This window comes from Ranitomeya imitator, chromosome 3, assembly GCF_032444005.1.
Source record: "Ranitomeya imitator isolate aRanImi1 chromosome 3, aRanImi1.pri, whole genome shotgun sequence".
Taxonomy (NCBI): domain Eukaryota; kingdom Metazoa; phylum Chordata; class Amphibia; order Anura; family Dendrobatidae; genus Ranitomeya; species Ranitomeya imitator.
In genome coordinates, this window is record NC_091284.1 from 10,828,532 (window position 1) to 10,849,476 (window position 20,945).

At 44.2% G+C, this 20,945-nt stretch overlaps 1 protein-coding gene across 1 annotated transcript in view; it reads right to left on the reverse strand.

Moving 5' to 3' along the window:
• Window positions 1–20,945, reverse strand: part of GPR156 (G protein-coupled receptor 156) — a 189,935-nt gene that overhangs the window by 127,208 nt on the left and 41,782 nt on the right. The gene's annotated exons all lie outside the window — the stretch shown is intronic.

The following is a 20,945-nucleotide window of genomic DNA, read 5'->3' on the forward strand; positions in this document are numbered from 1 at the left end:
CTGTGAAAAAAGTAAGTGCCCCCTAGCTACTAAGTTAACCTATTACCCAGATTTATTGATAGTTGGGTGGATGTCACCGGCTGCACCAGTCACGATTCCTGCCAGGCTGGAGGCAGCACAAATATCCCATAAAGCGCCTGATTCCACAATGATAAAGACACCGGTACAAATGCGCAGACCATCAGCAGAGGCCGATCCACGGGCGACCACATGTCCTGTGCGCGGGGTCAGGTGGGGATTAATATCTGGGGTAAAGTGGACTCATCATCCACCCTAAGACCCTCATACTAAACCGTCATGGTGGTAGAGGGAGGACTTCTGGTGGTATTGTGATTGTACGGTAGTGTGATGATGATGGTGCCGGGTTTGGGTTTAGGGGGACACCAGCAGCAGTTAGATGATGGGGCACTAGCAGGTGTTGTGTGTAGGGGGCACCAACTGATGTTAGGTGTAGGGGCACAAGCAGGTGTTGTTTAAGAGCATCGGTTGGGTTGGGGGTACCAGCAGGTGTTAGACGTAGGGGGCATCAGCAAGCATCGGGATTAGAGGGGCGCCAGCAGGTGTTAGACGTAGGGGGCATCAGCAAGCATCGAGATTAGAGGGGCGCCAGCAGGTGTTAGCCGTAGGGGACATCAGCAAGCATCTGGATTAGAGGGGCGCCAGCAGGTGTTAGACGTAGTGGGCATCAGCAAGCATCGGGATTAGAGGGGCGCCAGCAGGTGTTGGCCCTAGTGGGCATCAGCAAGCATCGGGATTAGAGGGGCGCCAGCAGGTGTTAGCCCTAGTGGGCATCAGCAAGCATCGGGATTAGAGGGGCGCCAGCAGGTGTTAGCCCTAGTGGGCATCAGCAAGCATCGGGATTAGAGGGGCGCCAGCAGGTGTTAGCCGTAGGGGGCATCAGCAAGCATCGGGATTAGAGGGACGCCAGCAGGTGTTAGCCGTAGGGGGCATCAGCAAGCATCGGGATTAGAGGGACGCCAGCAGGTGTTAGCTGTAGGGGGCATCAGCAAGCATCGGGATTAGAGGGGCGCCAGCAGGTGTTAGACGTAGTGGGCATTAGCAAGCATCGGGATTAGAGGTGCGCCAGCAGGTGTTAGCTGTAGGGGGCATCAGCAAGCATCGGGATTAGAGGGGCGCCAGCAGGTGTTAGCCCTAGTGGGCATCAGCAAGCATCGGGATTAGAGGGACGCCAGCAGGTGTTAGCTGTAGGGGGCATCAGCAAGCATCGGGATTAGAGGGGCGCCAGCAGGTGTTAGACGTAGTGGGCATTAGCAAGCATCGGGATTAGAGGTGCGCCAGCAGGTGTTAGCTGTAGGGGGCATCAGCAAGCATCGGGATTAGAGGGGCGCCAGCAGGTGTTAGCCCTAGTGGGCATCAGCAAGCATCGGGATTAGAGGGGCGCCAGCAGGTGTTGGCTGTAGGGGGCATCAGCAAGCATCGGGATTAGAGGGGCGCCAGCAGGTGTTAGCCGTAGTGGGCATCAGCAAGCATCGGGATTAGAGGGGCGCCAGCAGGTGTTGGCTGTAGGGGGCATCAGCAAGCATCGGGATTAGAGGGGCGCCAGCAGGTGTTAGCTGTAGGGGGCATCAGCAAGCATCGGGATTAGAGGGGCGCCAGCAGGTGTTGGCTGTAGGGGGCATCAGCAAGCATCGGGATTAGAGGGGCGCCAGCAGGTGTTAGCCGTAGTGGGCATCAGCAAGCATTGGGATTAGAGGGGCGCCAGCAGGTGTTAGATGTAGGGGGCATCAGCAAGCATCGGGTATTAAAGGGGCGCCAGCAGGTGTTAGCCGTAGGGGGCACCAGCAAGCATTGGGATTAGAGGTGCGCCAGCAGGTGTTAGCCGTAGGGGGCATCAGCAAGCATTGGGATTAGAGGGGCGCCAGCAGGTGTTAGCCGTAGGGGGCACCAGCAAGCATCGGGATTAGAGGTGCGCCAGCAGGTGTTAGCCGTAGGGGGCATCAGCAAGCATTGGGATTAGAGGGGCGCCAGCAGGTGTTAGCCGTAGGGGGCATCAGCAAGCATCGGGATTAGAGGGGCGCCAGCAGGTGTTAGCCGTAGGGGGCATCAGCAAGCATCGGGATTAGAGGGACGCCAGCAGGTGTTAGCCGTAGGGGGCATCAGCAAGCATCGGGATTAGAGGGACGCCAGCAGGTGTTAGCCGTAGGGGGCATCAGCAAGCATCGGGATTAGAGGGACGCCAGCAGGTGTTAGCTGTAGGGGGCATCAGCAAGCATCGGGATTAGAGGGGCGCCAGCAGGTGTTAGACGTAGTGGGCATTAGCAAGCATCGGGATTAGAGGTGCGCCAGCAGGTGTTAGCTGTAGGGGGCATCAGCAAGCATCGGGATTAGAGGGGCGCCAGCAGGTGTTAGCCCTAGTGGGCATCAGCAAGCATCGGGATTAGAGGGGCGCCAGCAGGTGTTGGCTGTAGGGGGCATCAGCAAGCATCGGGATTAGAGGGGCGCCAGCAGGTGTTAGCCGTAGTGGGCATCAGCAAGCATCGGGATTAGAGGGGCGCCAGCAGGTGTTGGCTGTAGGGGGCATCAGCAAGCATCGGGATTAGAGGGGCGCCAGCAGGTGTTAGCCGTAGTGGGCATCAGCAAGCATTGGGATTAGAGGGGCGCCAGCAGGTGTTAGATGTAGGGGGCATCAGCAAGCATCGGGTATTAAAGGGGCGCCAGCAGGTGTTAGCCGTAGGGGGCACCAGCAAGCATTGGGATTAGAGGTGCGCCAGCAGGTGTTAGCCGTAGGGGGCATCAGCAAGCATTGGGATTAGAGGGGCGCCAGCAGGTGTTAGCCGTAGGGGGCACCAGCAAGCATCGGGATTAGAGGTGCGCCAGCAGGTGTTAGCCGTAGGGGGCATCAGCAAGCATTGGGATTAGAGGGGCGCCAGCAGGTGTTAGCCGTAGGGGGCATCAGCAAGCATCGGGATTAGAGGGGCGCCAGCAGGTGTTAGCCGTAGGGGGCATCAGCAAGCATCGGGATTAGAGGGGCGCCAGCAGGTGTTAGCCGTAGGGGGCATCAGCAAGCATTGGGATTAAAGGGGCACCAGCAGGTGTTAGACGTAGGGGACATCAGCAAGCATCGGGATTAGAGGGGCGCCAGCAGGTGTTAGCCGTAGGGGGCATCAGCAAGCATCGGGATTAGAGGGGCGCCAGCAGGTGTTAGCCGTAGGGGGCATCAGCAAGCATCGGGATTAGAGGGGCGCCAGCAGGTGTTAGCCGTAGGGGGCATCAGCAAGCATCGGGATTAAAGGGGCACCAGCAGGTGTTAGCCGTAGGGGGCATCAGCAAGCATCGGGATTAGAGGGGCGCCAGCAGGTGTTAGACGTAGGGGACATCAGCAAGCATCGGGATTAGAGGGGCGCCTGCAGGTGTTAGCCCTAGGGGGCATCAGCAAGCATTGGGATTAGAGGGGCGCCTGCAGGTGTTAGACGTAGGGGGCATGAGCAAGCATCGGGATTAGAGGGGCGCCTGGAGGTGTTAGACGTAGGGGCATCAGCAAGCATCGGGATTAGAGGGGCGCCTGCAGGTGTTAGCCGTAGGGGGTACCAGCAGGTGTTATGTTTTGGGGGGCACCAGCAGATGTTAGATTTAGGGGGCATCAGGTTTATGTTGGGTTTAGGTGTGGCAGGTAATTAGACTGGTGTATTTGCTGGGAATAGACATGAACTTTGGGGTTTGTTTAGTAAAAGGCGGAGAAGTAGTCTCTTCCCTGGATGAAAGAACCTCCCCAGACTGTGTCTCCAATGTACAGTTATGAATATTGGGGTTAGTATTGGTCCGATATTGATGAGATATTTTCAACTTCAGGACTAATAAGGGAAGAATATTCATATTTTTAATAACTGTGAAATATGCGAATCAGACCCAAATCAATAGCGACCAGAGAGCTGACAACAGCCATGCCATGTTTCCCATCTATGAAAAGGTAAAATCCTGATTAAAAAATATGATGGAGAAATCGAATGCCTGTGATCGTCAGGAGTGAAAATATTGTGAAATTTGGGAATCTCATAATTTTCTGAAACTGAAGCCACGTCCCCTGACCAGCCCTGTTATGAGTCAGGTTTTTCCCCTTTGTAAAATATTTGGTACATTTTTTTTTATAAAAACTGTCTTTCTGGATTAAAAATAAAATGTAACATTTCTGTTCCTTTTGTTCTGTAAACAACACCCCTGAAGCCATACTCTACCTGTCAGCCGTCCAGTCGGCCTGTAAGAAAAAAAAGAGATCCAAACCTACAGGTCCCTGTGTGATAAAGTGATTGCCCCTTAAACCTAATAACTGGTTGGGCCGCTCTTAGCAGCAACAACTTCAATCAAGCGTTTGTGATAACCGACAATTAGTCTTTTACAACGATCTGGAGGAATTTTGGCCGCTCATCTTTGCAGAATTGTTGTAATTCATCCACATTGGAGCATGAAGCGCCTTTTTAAGGTCATGCCACAATATCTCAAATCGGATTAAGGTCAGGACTTTGACTAGGCCACTCTAAAGTCTTCATTTTGTTTTTCTTAAGCCATTAAGAGGTGGACTTGTTGGATCATTGTCCTCCTGCATTAACCAAGTGCGCTTTAGCTTGAGGTCACAAACAGATGGCCAGACATTCTCCTTCAGGATGTTTTGGTAGAGCGCAGAATTCATGGTTCCATTTACCACAGCAAATCTTCCGGGTCTTGAAGCTGCAAAACAGCCCCAGGCCATCACACTACCACCACCATGTTTTACTGTTGGTATGATGTTCCTTTTATGAAATGCTGTGTTACTTCTACGTCAGATGTGATGGGGCATACACCTTCCAAAAAGTTCAACTTTTGTCTCATCAGTTCACAGAATATCCTCCCAAAAGTCTTGGAGATCATCAAAATGTTTTCTGGCGAAACTGAGACAAGCCTTTATGTTCTTGTTGCTCAGCTGTAGTTTTTGTTGTGGAAATCTGCCATGCAGGCCATTTGTGCCCAGATTCTTTCTTATGGTGGAGTCATGAACACTGACCTTAACTTAGGCAAGTGAAGCCTGTAGTTCTTTGGATGTTGTGATATTTTGGATGAGTCGTCACTGCACTCTTGGGATAATTTTGGTTGGCCTGCCACTCCTGGGAAGGTTCACCACTGTTCCATGTTTTCACCATTTGTGGATAATGGCTCTCACTGTGGTTCGCTGTAGTCCCAAAGCTTTAGAAATGGCTTTATAACCTTTTCCAGACGGATAGATCTCAATTACTTTGTTTCTCATTTGTTCCAGAAGTTCTTTGGATCGCGGCGTGATGTCTAGCTTTAGAGAATTTTTTGGTCTACTTCACTTTGTCAGGCAGGTACTATTTAAGTGATTTCTAGATTGAGAACAGGTGTGGCAGTAATCAGACCTGGGTGTGGCTGGGCAATGTGACCTCAGCTTTCCAAAGATGTGATAAACCAAAGTTACTATATGTTTTATGGGGAGAGGCAATCACTTTGTCACACAGGACCTTGCAGGTTTGGATTTCTTTTTCCCTTAATAATAAAGACCCTCATTTATAAACTGCATTTTGTTATTATTTGTGTTAGATTTGTCTAGTATTTACATTTGTTTGGTGATCGGAAACATTTAAGTGTCACAAACATGGAAAAAATTAGGAAATCAGGAGGAAGTCAAACATTTTTTCACACAACTGTATATACACTGCTCAAAAAAATTAAAGGAACACTTAAACAACAGAATATAACTCTCAGTAAATCAAACTTCTGTGAGATCACACTGTCCACTTAGGAAGCAACACTGATTGACAATCAGTTTCACATGCTGTTGTGCAAATGGAATAGACAACAGATGGAAATTATTGGCAATTATCAAGACCCCCTCAATAAAGGAGAGGTTCTGCAGGTGGGGACCACAGACCACATCTCAGTACCAATACTTTCTGGCTGATGTTTTGGTCACTTGTGAATGTTGGTTGTGCTTTCACACTCGTATTAGCATGAGACGGACTCTACAACCCACACAAGTGGTTCAGGTAGTGCAGCTCATCCAGGATGGCATATCAAAGCGAGCTGTGGCAAGAAGGTTTGCTGTGTCTGTCAGCGTAGTGTCCAGAGGCTGGAGGCGCTACCAGGAGACAGGCCAGTACACCAGGAGATATGGAAGGGGCCCTAGGAGGGCAACAACCCAGCAGCAGGACCGCTATCTCAGCCTTTGTGCAAGGAGGATCACTGCCAGAGCCCTGCAAAATGACCTCCAGCAGGCCACAAATGTGCATGTGTCTGCACAAACGGTTAGAAACCGACTCCATGAGGATGGTCTGAGGGCCCGACGTCCACAGATGGGGGTTGTGCTCACAGCCCAACACCGTGCAGGACGCTTGGCATTTGCCACAGAACACCAGGATTGGCAAATTCGCCACTGGCGCCCTGTGCTCTTCACAGATGAAAGCAGGTTCACACTGAGCACATGTGACAGACGTGACAGAGTCTGGAGATGCCGTGGAGAGCGATCTGCTGCCTGCAACATCCTTCAGCATGACCGCTTTGGCAGGCGGTCAGTAATGGTGTGGGGTGGCATTTCTTTGGAGGGCCGGACAGCCCTCCATGTGCTCGCCAGAGGTAGCCTGACTGCCATTAGGTACCGAGATGAGATCCTCAGACCCCTTGTGAGACCATATGCTGGTGTGGTTGGCCCTGGGTTCCTCCTAATGCAGGACAATGCCAGACCTCATGTGGCTGGAGTGTGTCGGCAGTTCCTGCAAGATGAAGGCATTGAAGCTATGGACTGGCCCGCCCGTTCCCCAGACCTGAATCCGATTGAGCACATCTGGGACATCATGTCTCGCACCATCCACCAACGTCACGTTGCACCACAGACTGTCCAGGAGTTGGCGGATGCTTTAGTCCAGGTCTGGGAGGAGAACCCTCAGGAGACCATCCGCCGCCTCATCAGGAGCATGCCCAGGCGTTGTAGGGAGATCATACAGGCACGTGGAGGCCACACACACTACTGAGCATCATTTCCTTGTCTTGAGGCATTTCCACTGAAGTTGGATCAGCTTGTAATTTCATTTTCCACTTTGATTTTGAGCATCATTCCAAATCCAGACCTCCATGGGATATTAGTTGTGATTTACATTGATCATTTTTAGGTTTTATTGTTCTCAACACATTCCACTATATAATGAATAAAGATTTACAACTGGAATATTTCATTCAGTGATATCTAGGATGTGGGATTTTAGTGTTCCCTTTATTTGAGCAGTGTATATTGCATTAGTTGGAGGTGTATATACCATATGCTCACTGTTAGTTTTCCAATAACCGGCCTTGTAGTTAAAACAGCCGAAACCTCCTCCATTAATCGTCTGTCAACTGCGTAGTTGTCCTCACGATAGGGGGCAGCAGAGGGCTGTTCGTGGCAAAAAGGTATCAGTTTGGTGGGTTCAGAGTGACCCCACAGCTGAGATTTTTGACAGACGATATGAAAGCTTTTCTGTCTCCTCGTTGTCAGGCAAATATCGGCTTCTTTTGATCTCAGCATAATTAACCCTCACCATCCCACGCCCTCCCCCGATGTCTAATCTTATCATAGGAGTAAAGATTCCTGCTGAAATCCTGGGATCAGTCAACGTTCCCACCATTAATATGGTCTAATGCTGAGCACCCCAGTGCGGCTCTTGAGGAGCAGGAATGCCAGTCAGGGATTTTCTAGCAGAAATTTCCTGACAAAAAAAAAGACATTTCTGCCAGAAAGCGTTTTTGACGCGTTTTTTTTTTTGAATGCATAGAATAGCGGGAAAAACGCAAAAAACCCGCAAAATTAATGAACATGCTGCTTTTTTTTACCGCAATGCGTTTTTTTGTGTGGAAAAAAACGCATCATGTGCACAAAAATTGAAGATTGCATTCTAAATGATAGGATGCATACGTCTGCAGTTTCTAATGAGGCTTTATCGCATTTTTATCGCGAAAAAAATGCTAAAAAACCTGAACGTGTGCACATACCCTCAGGAGTCTGGGAAAGCTGAGTGCCAACCAAGAAGGATATTGGTGACAGCGGCAATATTGGTTGTCATCCAACCAGCAAGAGAAAGAGCAACCAAAAATCATTGATAACACATGGCAAGATTAAAACTGTAAAGTAAAATACTGCTACTCGTCTACAAAATACCACCAAATAATAGTCAGTGCCCACGTAGTACTGCCATAACTATACAATGGTGTCACATACAAAATGGAAATACCGTGAAATATCATAATACTGCGATTAATACACACTGTAATAGTGCCACATAGTAATACTAGCACCATACAGTGCCCACATAATACGGCTATAACTAAACACTGTAATAGTGCCACATAGTAATACTAGCTCCATACAGTGCCCACATAATACTGCTATAACTACACACTGGAATAGTGCCACATAGTAATACTAGCACCATACAGTGCCCACATAATACTGCTATAACTACACACTGGAATAGTGCCACATAGTAATACTAGCTCCATACAGTGCCCACATAATACTCCTATAACCACACACTGTAATAGTGCCACATAGTAATACTAGCTCCATACAGTGCCCACATAATACTGTTATAACTACACACTGGAATAGTGCCACATAGTAATACTAGCTCCATACAGTGCCCACATAATACTGTTATAACTACACACTGGAATAGTGCCACATAGTAATACTAGCTCCATACAGTGCCCACATAATACTGCTATAACTACACACTGGAATAGTGCCACATAGTAATACTAGCACCATACAGTGCCCACATAATACTCCTATAACCACACACTGTAATAGTGCCACATAGTAATACTAGCTCCATACAGTGCCCACATAATACTGCTATAACTACACACTGGAATAGTGCCACATAGTAATACTAGCACCATACAGTGCCCACATAATACTCCTATAACCACACACTGTAATAGTGCCACATAGTAATACTAGCACCATACAGTGCCCACATAATACTGCTATAACTACACACTGTAATAGTGCCACATAGTAATACTAGCTCCATACAGTGCCCACATTACTGTTATAACTACACACTGTAATAGTGCCACATAGTAATACTAGCACCATTCAGTGCCCACATAATACTGCTATAACTACACAATGTAATAGTGCCACATAGTAATACTAGCACCATACAGTGCCCACATAATACTGCTATAACTACACACTGGAATAGTGCCACATAGTAATACTAGCACCATGCAGTGCCCACATAATACTGCTATAACTACACACTGGAATAGTGCCACATAGCAATACTAGCTCCATACAGTGCCCACATAATACTCCTATAACTACACACTGTAATAGTGCCACATACTAATACTAGCTCCATACAGTGCCCACATAATACTGCTATAACTGCACAATGTAATAGTGCCACATAGTAATACTAGCACCATACAGTGCCCACATAATACTGCTATAACCACACACTGTAATAGTGCCACATACTAATACTAGCACCATACAGTGCCCACATAATACTGCTATAACTGCACACTGTAATAGTGCCACATACTAATACTAGCACCATACAGTGCCCACATAATACTGCTATAACTGCACACTGTAATAGTGCCACATACTAATACTAGCACCATACAGTGCCCACATAATACTGCTATAACTACACACTGGAATAGTGCCACATAGTAATACTAGCACCATACAGTGCCCACATAATACTGCTATAACTACACACTGTCATAGTGCCACATAGTAATACTAGCACCATACAGTGCCCACATAATACTGCTATAACTGCACACTGTAATAGTGCCACATAGTAATACTAGCACCATGCAGTGCCCACATAATACTGCTATAACTACACACTGGAATAGTGCCACATAGTAATACTAGCTCCATACAGTGCCCACATAATACTGCTATAACTGCACACTGTAATAGTGCCACATACTAATACTAGCACCATACAGTGCCCACATAATACTGCTATAACTACACACTGGAATAGTGCTATATAGTAATACTAGCTCCATACAGTGCCCACATAATACTGCTATAACTACACACTGTAATAGTGCCACATAGTAATACTAGCACCATACAGTGCCCACATAATACTGCTATAACTACACACTGTAATAGTGCCACATAGTAATACTAGCACCATACAGTGCCCACATAATACTGCTATAACCGCACACTGGAATAGTGCCACATAGTAATACTAGCACCATGCAGTGCCCACATAATACTGCTATAACTACACACTGGAATAGTGCCACATAGTAATACTAGCTCCATACAGTGCCCACATAATACTGCTATAACTACACACTGTAATAGTGCCACATACTAATACTAGCACCATACAGTGCCCACATAATACTGCTATAACTACACACTGTAATAGTGCCACATACTAATACTAGCACCATACAGTGCCCACATAATACTGCTATAACTACACACTGTAATAGTGCCACATAGTAATACTAGCACCATGCAGTGCCCACATAATACTGCTATAACTACACACTGGAATAGTGCCACATAGTAATACTAGCACCATACAGTGCCCACATAATACTGCTATAACCACACACTGGAATAGTGCCACATAGTAATACTAGCACCATACAGTGCCCACATAATACTGCTATAACCACACACTGTAATAGTGCCACATAGTAATACTAGCTCCTTACAGTGCCCACATAATACTCCTATAACCACACACTGTAATAGTGCCACATAGTAATACTAGCACCATGCAGTGCCCACATAATACTCCTATAACCACACACTGTAATAGTGCCACATACTAATACTATCACCATACAGTGCCCACATAATACTGCTATAACTACACACTGTAATAGTGCCACATAGTAATACTAGCACCATACAGTGCCCACATAATACTGCTATAACCACACACTGGAATAGTGCCACATAGTAATACTAGCACCATACAGTGCCCACATAATACTGCTATAACTACACACTGGAATAGTGCCACATAGTAATACTAGCACCATACAGTGCCCACATAATACTGCTATAACTACACACTGGAATAGTGCCACATAGTAATACTAGCACCATACAGTGCCCACATAATACTGCTATAACCACACACTGGAATAGTGCCACATAGTAATACTAGCACCATACAGTGCCCACATAATACTGCTATAACCACACACTGTAATAGTGCCACATAGTAATACTAGCTCCTTACAGTGCCCACATAATACTCCTATAACCACACACTGTAATAGTGCCACATAGTAATACTAGCACCATGCAGTGCCCACATAATACTCCTATAACCACACACTGTAATAGTGCCACATACTAATACTATCACCATACAGTGCCCACATAATACTGCTATAACTACACACTGTAATAGTGCCACATAGTAATACTAGCACCATGCAGTGCCCACATAATACTCCTATAACCACACACTGTAATAGTGCCACATAATAATACTAGCACCATACAGTGCCCACATAATACTCCTATAACCACACACTGTAATAGTGCCACATAGTAATACTAGCACCATACACTGCCCACATAATTCTCCTATAACCACACACTGTAATAGTGCCACATACTAATACTAACACCATACAGTGCCCACATAATACTGCTATAACCACACAATGTAATAGTGCCACATACTAATACTAGCACCATACAGTGCCCACATAATACGCCTATAACCACACACTGTAATGGTGCCACATAGTAATACTAGCACCATACAGTGCCCACATAATACTGCTATAACTACACACTGGAATAGTGCCACATAGTAATACTAGCACCATACAGTGCCCACATAATACTGCTATAACCACACACTGGAATAGTGCCACATAGTAATACTAGCACCATACAGTGCCCACATAATACTGCTATAACCACACACTGGAATAGTGCCACATAGTAATACTAGCACCATACAGTGCCCACATAATACTGCTATAACTACACACTGGAATAGTGCCACATAGTAATACTAGCACCATACAGTGCCCACATAATACTGCTATAACTACACACTGGAATAGTGCCACATAGTAATACTAGCACCATACAGTGCCCACATAATACTGCTATAACCACACACTGGAATAGTGCCACATAGTAATACTAGCACCATACAGTGCCCACATAATACTGCTATAACCACACACTGTAATAGTGCCACATAGTAATACTAGCTCCTTACAGTGCCCACATAATACTCCTATAACCACACACTGTAATAGTGCCACATAGTAATACTAGCACCATGCAGTGCCCACATAATACTCCTATAACCACACACTGTAATAGTGCCACATACTAATACTATCACCATACAGTGCCCACATAATACTGCTATAACTACACACTGTAATAGTGCCACATAGTAATACTAGCACCATGCAGTGCCCACATAATACTCCTATAACCACACACTGTAATAGTGCCACATAATAATACTAGCACCATACAGTGCCCACATAATACTCCTATAACCACACACTGTAATAGTGCCACATAGTAATACTAGCACCATACACTGCCCACATAATTCTCCTATAACCACACACTGTAATAGTGCCACATACTAATACTAACACCATACAGTGCCCACATAATACTGCTATAACCACACAATGTAATAGTGCCACATACTAATACTAGCACCATACAGTGCCCACATAATACGCCTATAACCACACACTGTAATGGTGCCACATAGTAATACTAGCACCATACAGTGCCCACATAATACTGCTATAACTACACACTGTAATAGTGCCACATAGTAATGCTAGCACCATGCAGTGCCCACATAATACTCCTATAACCACACACTGTAATAGTGCCACATAGTAATACTAGCACCATACAGTGCCCACATAATACTCCTATAACCACACACTGTAATAGTGCCACATAGTAATACTAGCTCCATACAGTGCCCACATAATACTGCTATAACTACACACTGTAATAGTGCCACATTGTAATACTAGCTCCATACAGTGCCCACATAATACTGCTATAACTACACACTGTAATAGTGCCACATAGTAATACTAGCACCATACAGTGCCCACATAATACTCCTATAACCACACACTGTAATAGTGCCACATACTAATACTAGCACCATACAGTGCCCACATAATACTCCTATAACCACACACTGTAATAGTGCCACATAGCAATACTAGCTCCATACAGTGCCCACATAATACTGCTATAACTACACACTGTAATAGTGCCACATAGTAATACTAGCACCATACAGTGCCCACATAATACTCCTATAACCACACACTGTAATAGTGCCACATAGCAATACTAGCTCCATACAGTGCCCACATAATACTGCTATAACTACACACTGTAATAGTGCCACATAATAATACTAGCACCATACAGTGCCCACATAATACTGCTATAACTACACACTGTAATAGTGCCACATAGTAATACTAGCACCATACAGTGCCCACATAATACTCCTATAACCACACACTGTAATAGTGCCACATACTAATACTAGCACCATACAGTGCCCACATAATACTCCTATAACTGCACACTGTAATAGTGCCACATACTAATACAAGCACCATACAGTGCCCACATAATACTGCTATAACTACACACTGTAATAGTGCCACATACTAATACTAGCACCATACAGTGCCCACATAATACTCCTATAACTGCACACTGTAATAGTGCCACATACTAATACTAGCACCATACAGTGCCCACATAATACTGCTATAACTACACACTGTAATAGTGCCACATACTAATACTAGCACCATACAGTGCCCACATAATACTCCTATAACTACACACTGTAATAGTGCCACATACTAATACTAGCACCATACAGTGCCCACATAATACTCCTATAACTGCACACTGTAATAGTGCCACATACTAATACTAGCACCATACAGTGCCCACATAATACTCCTATAACTGCACACTGTAATAGTGCCACATACTAATACTAGCACCATACAGTGCCCACATAATACTGCTATAACTACACACTGTAATAGTGCCACATACTAATACTAGCACCATACAGTGCCCACATAATACTGCTATAACTACACACTGTAATAGTGCCACATACTAATACTAGCACCATACAGTGCCCACATAATACTGTAACATAGTAACATAGTAACATAGTTAGTAAGGCCGAAAAAAGACATTTGTCCATCCAGTTCAGCCTATATTCCATCATAATAAATCCCCAGATCTACGTCCTTCTACAGAACCTAATAATTGTATGATACAATATTGTTCTGCTCCAGGAAGACATCCAGGCCTCTCTTGAACCCCTCGACTGAGTTCGCCATCACCACCTCCTCAGGCAAGCAATTCCAGATTCTCACTGCCCTAACAGTAAAGAATCCTCTTCTATGTTGGTGGAAAAACCTTCTCTCCTCCAGACGCAAAGAATGCCCCCTTGTGCCCGTCACCTTCCTTGGTATAAACAGATCCTCAGCGAGATATTTGTATTGTCCCCTTATATACTTATACATGGTTATTAGATCGCCCCTCAGTCGTCTTTTTTCTAGACTAAATAATCCTAATTTCGCTAATCTATCTGGGTATTGTAGTTCTCCCATCCCCTTTATTAATTTTGTTGCCCTCCTTTGTACTCTCTCTAGTTCCATTATATCCTTCCTGAGCACCGGTGCCCAAAACTGGACACAGTACTCCATGTGCGGTCTAACTAGGGATTTGTACAGAGGCAGTATAATGCTCTCATCTATACTGCTATAACTGCACACTGTAATAGTGCCACATAGTAATACTAGCACCATACAGTGCCCACATAATACTGCTATAACTACACACTGTAATAGTGCCACATAGTAATACTAGCTCCATACAGTGCCCACATAATACTGCTATAACTGCACACTGTAATAGTGCCACATAGTAATACTAGCACCATACAGTGCCCACATAATACTGCTATAACTACACACTGTAATAGTGCCACATAGTAATACTAGCTCCATACAGTGCCCACATAATACTGCTATAACTACACACTGTAATAGTGCCACATAGTAATACTAGCTCCATACAGTGCCCACATAATACTGCTATAACTGCACACTGTAATAGTGCCACATAGTAATACTATCACCATACAGTGCCCACATAATACTGCTATAACTACACACTGGAATAGTGCCACATACTAATACTAGCACCATACAGTGCCCATATAATACTGCTATAACCACACACTGTAATAGTGCCACATAGTAATACTAGCTCCATACAGTGCCCACATAATACTGCTATAACTACACACTGTAATAGTGCCACATACTAATACTAGCACCATACAGTGCCCATATAATACTGCTATAACTACACACTGGAATAGTGCCACATAGTAATACTAGCACCATACAGTGCCCACATAATACTGCTATAACTACACACTGGAATAGTGCCACATAGTAATACTAGCACCATACAGTGCCCACATAATACTGCTATAACCACACACTGGAATAGTGCCACATAGTAATACTAGCACCATACAGTGCCCACATAATACTGCTATAACCACACACTGTAATAGTGCCACATAGTAATACTAGCTCCTTACAGTGCCCACATAATACTCCTATAACCACACACTGTAATAGTGCCACATAGTAATACTAGCACCATGCAGTGCCCACATAATACTCCTATAACCACACACTGTAATAGTGCCACATACTAATACTATCACCATACAGTGCCCACATAATACTGCTATAACCACACACTGTAATAGTGCCACATAATAATACTAGCACCATACAGTGCCCACATAATACTCCTATAACCACACACTGTAATAGTGCCACATAGTAATACTAGCACCATGCAGTGCCCACATAATACTCCTATAACCACACACTGTAATAGTGCCACATAGTAATACTAGCACCATACACTGCCCACATAATACTCCTATAACCACACACTGTAATAGTGCCACATACTAATACTAGCACCATACAGTGCCCACATAATACTGCTATAACCACACAATGTAATAGTGCCACATACTAATACTAGCACCATGCAGTGCCCACATAATACGCCTATAACCACACACTGTAATGGTGCCACATAGTAATACTAGCACCATACAGTGCCCACATAATACTGCTATAACTACACACTGTAATAGTGCCACATAGTAATGCTAGCACCATGCAGTGCCCACATAATACTCCTATAACCACACACTGTAATAGTGCCACATAGTAATACTAGCACCATACAGTGCCCACATAATACTCCTATAACCACACACTGTAATAGTGCCACATAGTAATACTAGCTCCATACAGTGCCCACATAATACTGCTATAACTACACACTGTAATAGTGCCACATTGTAATACTAGCTCCATACAGTGCCCACATAATACTGCTATAACTACACACTGTAATAGTGCCACATAGTAATACTAGCACCATACAGTGCCCACATAATACTCCTATAACCACACACTGTAATAGTGCCACATACTAATACTAGCACCATACAGTGCCCACATAATACTCCTATAACCACACACTGTAATAGTGCCACATAGCAATACTAGCTCCATACAGTGCCCACATAATACTGCTATAACTACACACTGTAATAGTGCCACATAGTAATACTAGCACCATACAGTGCCCACATAATACCCCTATAACTACACACTGTAATAGTGCCACATACTAATACTAGCACCATACAGTGCCCACATAATACTCCTATAACTGCACACTGTAATAGTGCCACATACTAATACAAGCACCATACAGTGCCCACATAATACTCCTATAACTGCACACTGTAATAGTGCCACATACTAATACTAGCACCATACAGTGCCCACATAATACTGCTATAACTACACACTGTAATAGTGCCACATACTAATACTAGCACCATACAGTGCCCACATAATACTCCTATAACTACACACTGTAATAGTGCCACATACTAATACTAGCACCATACAGTGCCCACATAATACTGCTATAACCACACACTGTAATAGTGCCACATACTAATACTAGCACCATACAGTGCCCACATAATACTCCTATAACTGCACACTGTAATAGTGCCACATACTAATACTAGCACCATACAGTGCCCACATAATACTCCTATAACTACACACTGTAATAGTGCCACATACTAATACTAGCACCATACAGTGCCCACATAATACTCCTATAACTGCACACTGTAATAGTGCCACATACTAATACAAGCACCATACAGTGCCCACATAATACTCCTATAACTGCACACTGTAATAGTGCCACATAGTAATACTAGCACCATACAGTGCCCACATAATACTCCTATAACTGCACACTGTAATAGTGCCACATACTAATACTAGCACCATACAGTGCCCACATAATACTCCTATAACTGCACACTGTAATAGTGCCACATAGTAATACTAGCACCATACAGTGCCCACATAATACTCCTATAACTGCACACTGTAATAGTGCCACATACTAATACTAGCACCATACAGTGCCCACATAATACTCCTATAACTGCACACTGTAATAGTGCCACATACTAATACTAGCACCATACAGTGCCCACATAATACTGCTATAACTACACACTGTAATAGTGCCACATACTAATACTAGCACCATACAGTGCCCACATAATACTGCTATAACTACACACTGTAATAGTGCCACATAGTAATACTAGCTCCATACAGTGCCCACATAATACTGTAACATAGTAACATAGTAACATAGTTAGTAAGGCCGAAAAAAGACATTTGTCCATCCAGTTCAGCCTATATTCCATCATAATAAATACCCAGATCTACGTCCTTCTACAGAACCTAATAATTGTATGATACAATATTGTTCTGCTCCAGGAAGACATCCAGGCCTCTCTTGAACCCCTCGACTGAGTTCGCCATCACCACCTCCTCAGGCAAGCAATTCCAGATTCTCACTGCCCTAACAGTAAAGAATCCTCTTCTATGTTGGTGGAAAAACCTTCTCTCCTCCAGACGCAAAGAATGCCCCCTTGTGCCCGTCACCTTCCTTGGTATAAACAGATCCTCAGCGAGATATTTGTATTGTCCCCTTATATACTTATACATGGTTATTAGATCGCCCCTCAGTCGTCTTTTTTCTAGACTAAATAATCCTAATTTCGCTAATCTATCTGGGTATTGTAGTTCTCCCATCCCCTTTATTAATTTTGTTGCCCTCCTTTGTACTCTCTCTAGTTCCATTATATCCTTCCTGAGCACCGGTGCCCAAAACTGGACACAGTACTCCATGTGCGGTCTAACTAGGGATTTGTACAGAGGCAGTATAATGCTCTCATCTATACTGCTATAACTGCACACTGTAATAGTGCCACATAGTAATACTAGCACCATACAGTGCCCACAATACTGCTATAACCACACACTGGAATAGTGCCACATACTAATACTAGCACCATACAGTGCCCACATAATACTGCTATAACTACACACTGTAATAGTGCCACATAGTAATACTAGCTCCATACAGTGCCCACATAATACTGCTATAACTGCACACTGTAATAGTGCCACATAGTAATACTATCACCATACAGTGCCCACATAATACTGCTATAACTACACACTGTAATAGTGCCACATACTAATACTAGCACCATACAGTGCCCATATAATACTGCTATAACTACACACTATAATAGTGCCACATAGTAATACTAGCACCATACAGTGCCCACATAATACTGCTATAACTACACACTGTAATAGTGCCACATAGTAATACTAGCTCCATACAGTGCCCACATAATACTGCTATAACTACACACTGTAATAGTGCCACATAGTAATACTAGCACCATACAGTGCCCACATAATACTGCTATAACTACACACTGTAATAGTGCCACATAGTAATACTAGCTCCATACAGTGCCCACATAATACTGCTATAACTACACACTGTAATAGTTCCACATACTAATACTAGCACCATACAGTGCCCACATAATACTGCTATAACTACACACTGTAATAGTGCCACATAGTAATACTAGCACCATGCAGTGCCCACATAATACTGCTATAACCACACACTGTAATAGTGCCACATAGTAATACTAGCACCATGCAGTGCCCACATAATACTGCTATAACCACACACTGTAATAGTGCCACATAGTAATACTAGCACCATGCAGTGCCCACATAATACTGCTATAACCACACACTGTAATAGTGCCACATAGTAATACTAGCCCCATGCAGTGCCCACATAATACTGCTATAACCACACACTGTAATAGTGCCACATAGTAATACTAGCACCATGCAGTGCCCACATAATACTGCTATAACCACACACTGTAATAGTGCCACATACTAATACTAGCACCATACAGTGCCCACATAATACTGCTATAACCACACACTGTAATAGTGCCACATAGTAATACTAGCACCATACAGTGCCCACATAATACTGCTATAACCACACACTGTAATAGTGCCACATAGTAATACTAGCACCATGCAGTGCCCACATAATACTGCTATAACCACACACTGTAATAGTGCCACATAGTAATACTAGCACCATACAGTGCCCACATAATACTGCTATAACCACACACTGTAATAGTGCCACATAGTAATACTAGCACCATACAGTGCCCACATAATACTGCTATAACCACACACTGTAATAGTGCCACATAGTAATACTAGCACCATACAGTGCCCACATAATACTGCTATAACCACACACTGTAATAGTGCCACATAGTAATACTAGCACCATACAGTGCCCACATAATACTGCTATAACCGCACACTGTAATAGTGCCACATAGTAATACTAGCACCATACAGTGCCCACATAATACTGCTATAACCGCACACTGTAATAGTGCCACATAGTAATACTATCACCATACAGTGCCCACATAATACTGCTATAACCGCACACTGTAATAGTGCCACATAGTAATACTATCACCATACAGTGCCCACATAATACTGCTATAACTACACACTGTAATAGTGCCACATAGTAATACTATCACCATACAGTGCCCACATAATACTGCTATAACTACACACTGGAATAGTGCCACATAGTAATACTATCACCATACAGTGCCCACATAATACTGCTATAACTACACACTGTAATAGTGCCACATAGTATTACTATCACCGTACAGTGCCCACATAATACTGCTATAACTACACACTGTAATAGTGCCACATAGTAATACTAGCTCCATACAGTGCCCACATAATACTCCTATAACCACACACTGTAATAGTGCCACATACTAATACTAGCACCATACAGTGCCCACATAATACTGCTATAACCAGACACTGTAATAGTGCCACATAGTAATACTAGCACCATACAGTGCCCATAATACTGCTATAACCACACACTGTAATAGTGCCACATAGTAATACTAGCACCATACAGTGCCCACATAATACTGCTATAACCAGACACTGTAATAGTGCCACATAGTAATACTAGCACCATACAGTGCCCACATAATACTGCTATAACCAGACACTGTAATAGTGCCACATAGTAATACTAGCACCATACAGTGTCCACATAATACTGCTATAACCAGACACTGTAATAGTGCCACATAGTAATACTAGCACCATACAGTGCCCACATAATACTGCTATAACCACACACTGTAATAGTGCCACATAGTAATACTAGCACCATACAGTGCCCACATAATACTGCTATAACCAGACACTGTAATAGTGCCACATAGTAATACTAGCACCATACAGTGCCCACATAATACTCCTATAACCACACACTGTAATAGTGCCACATA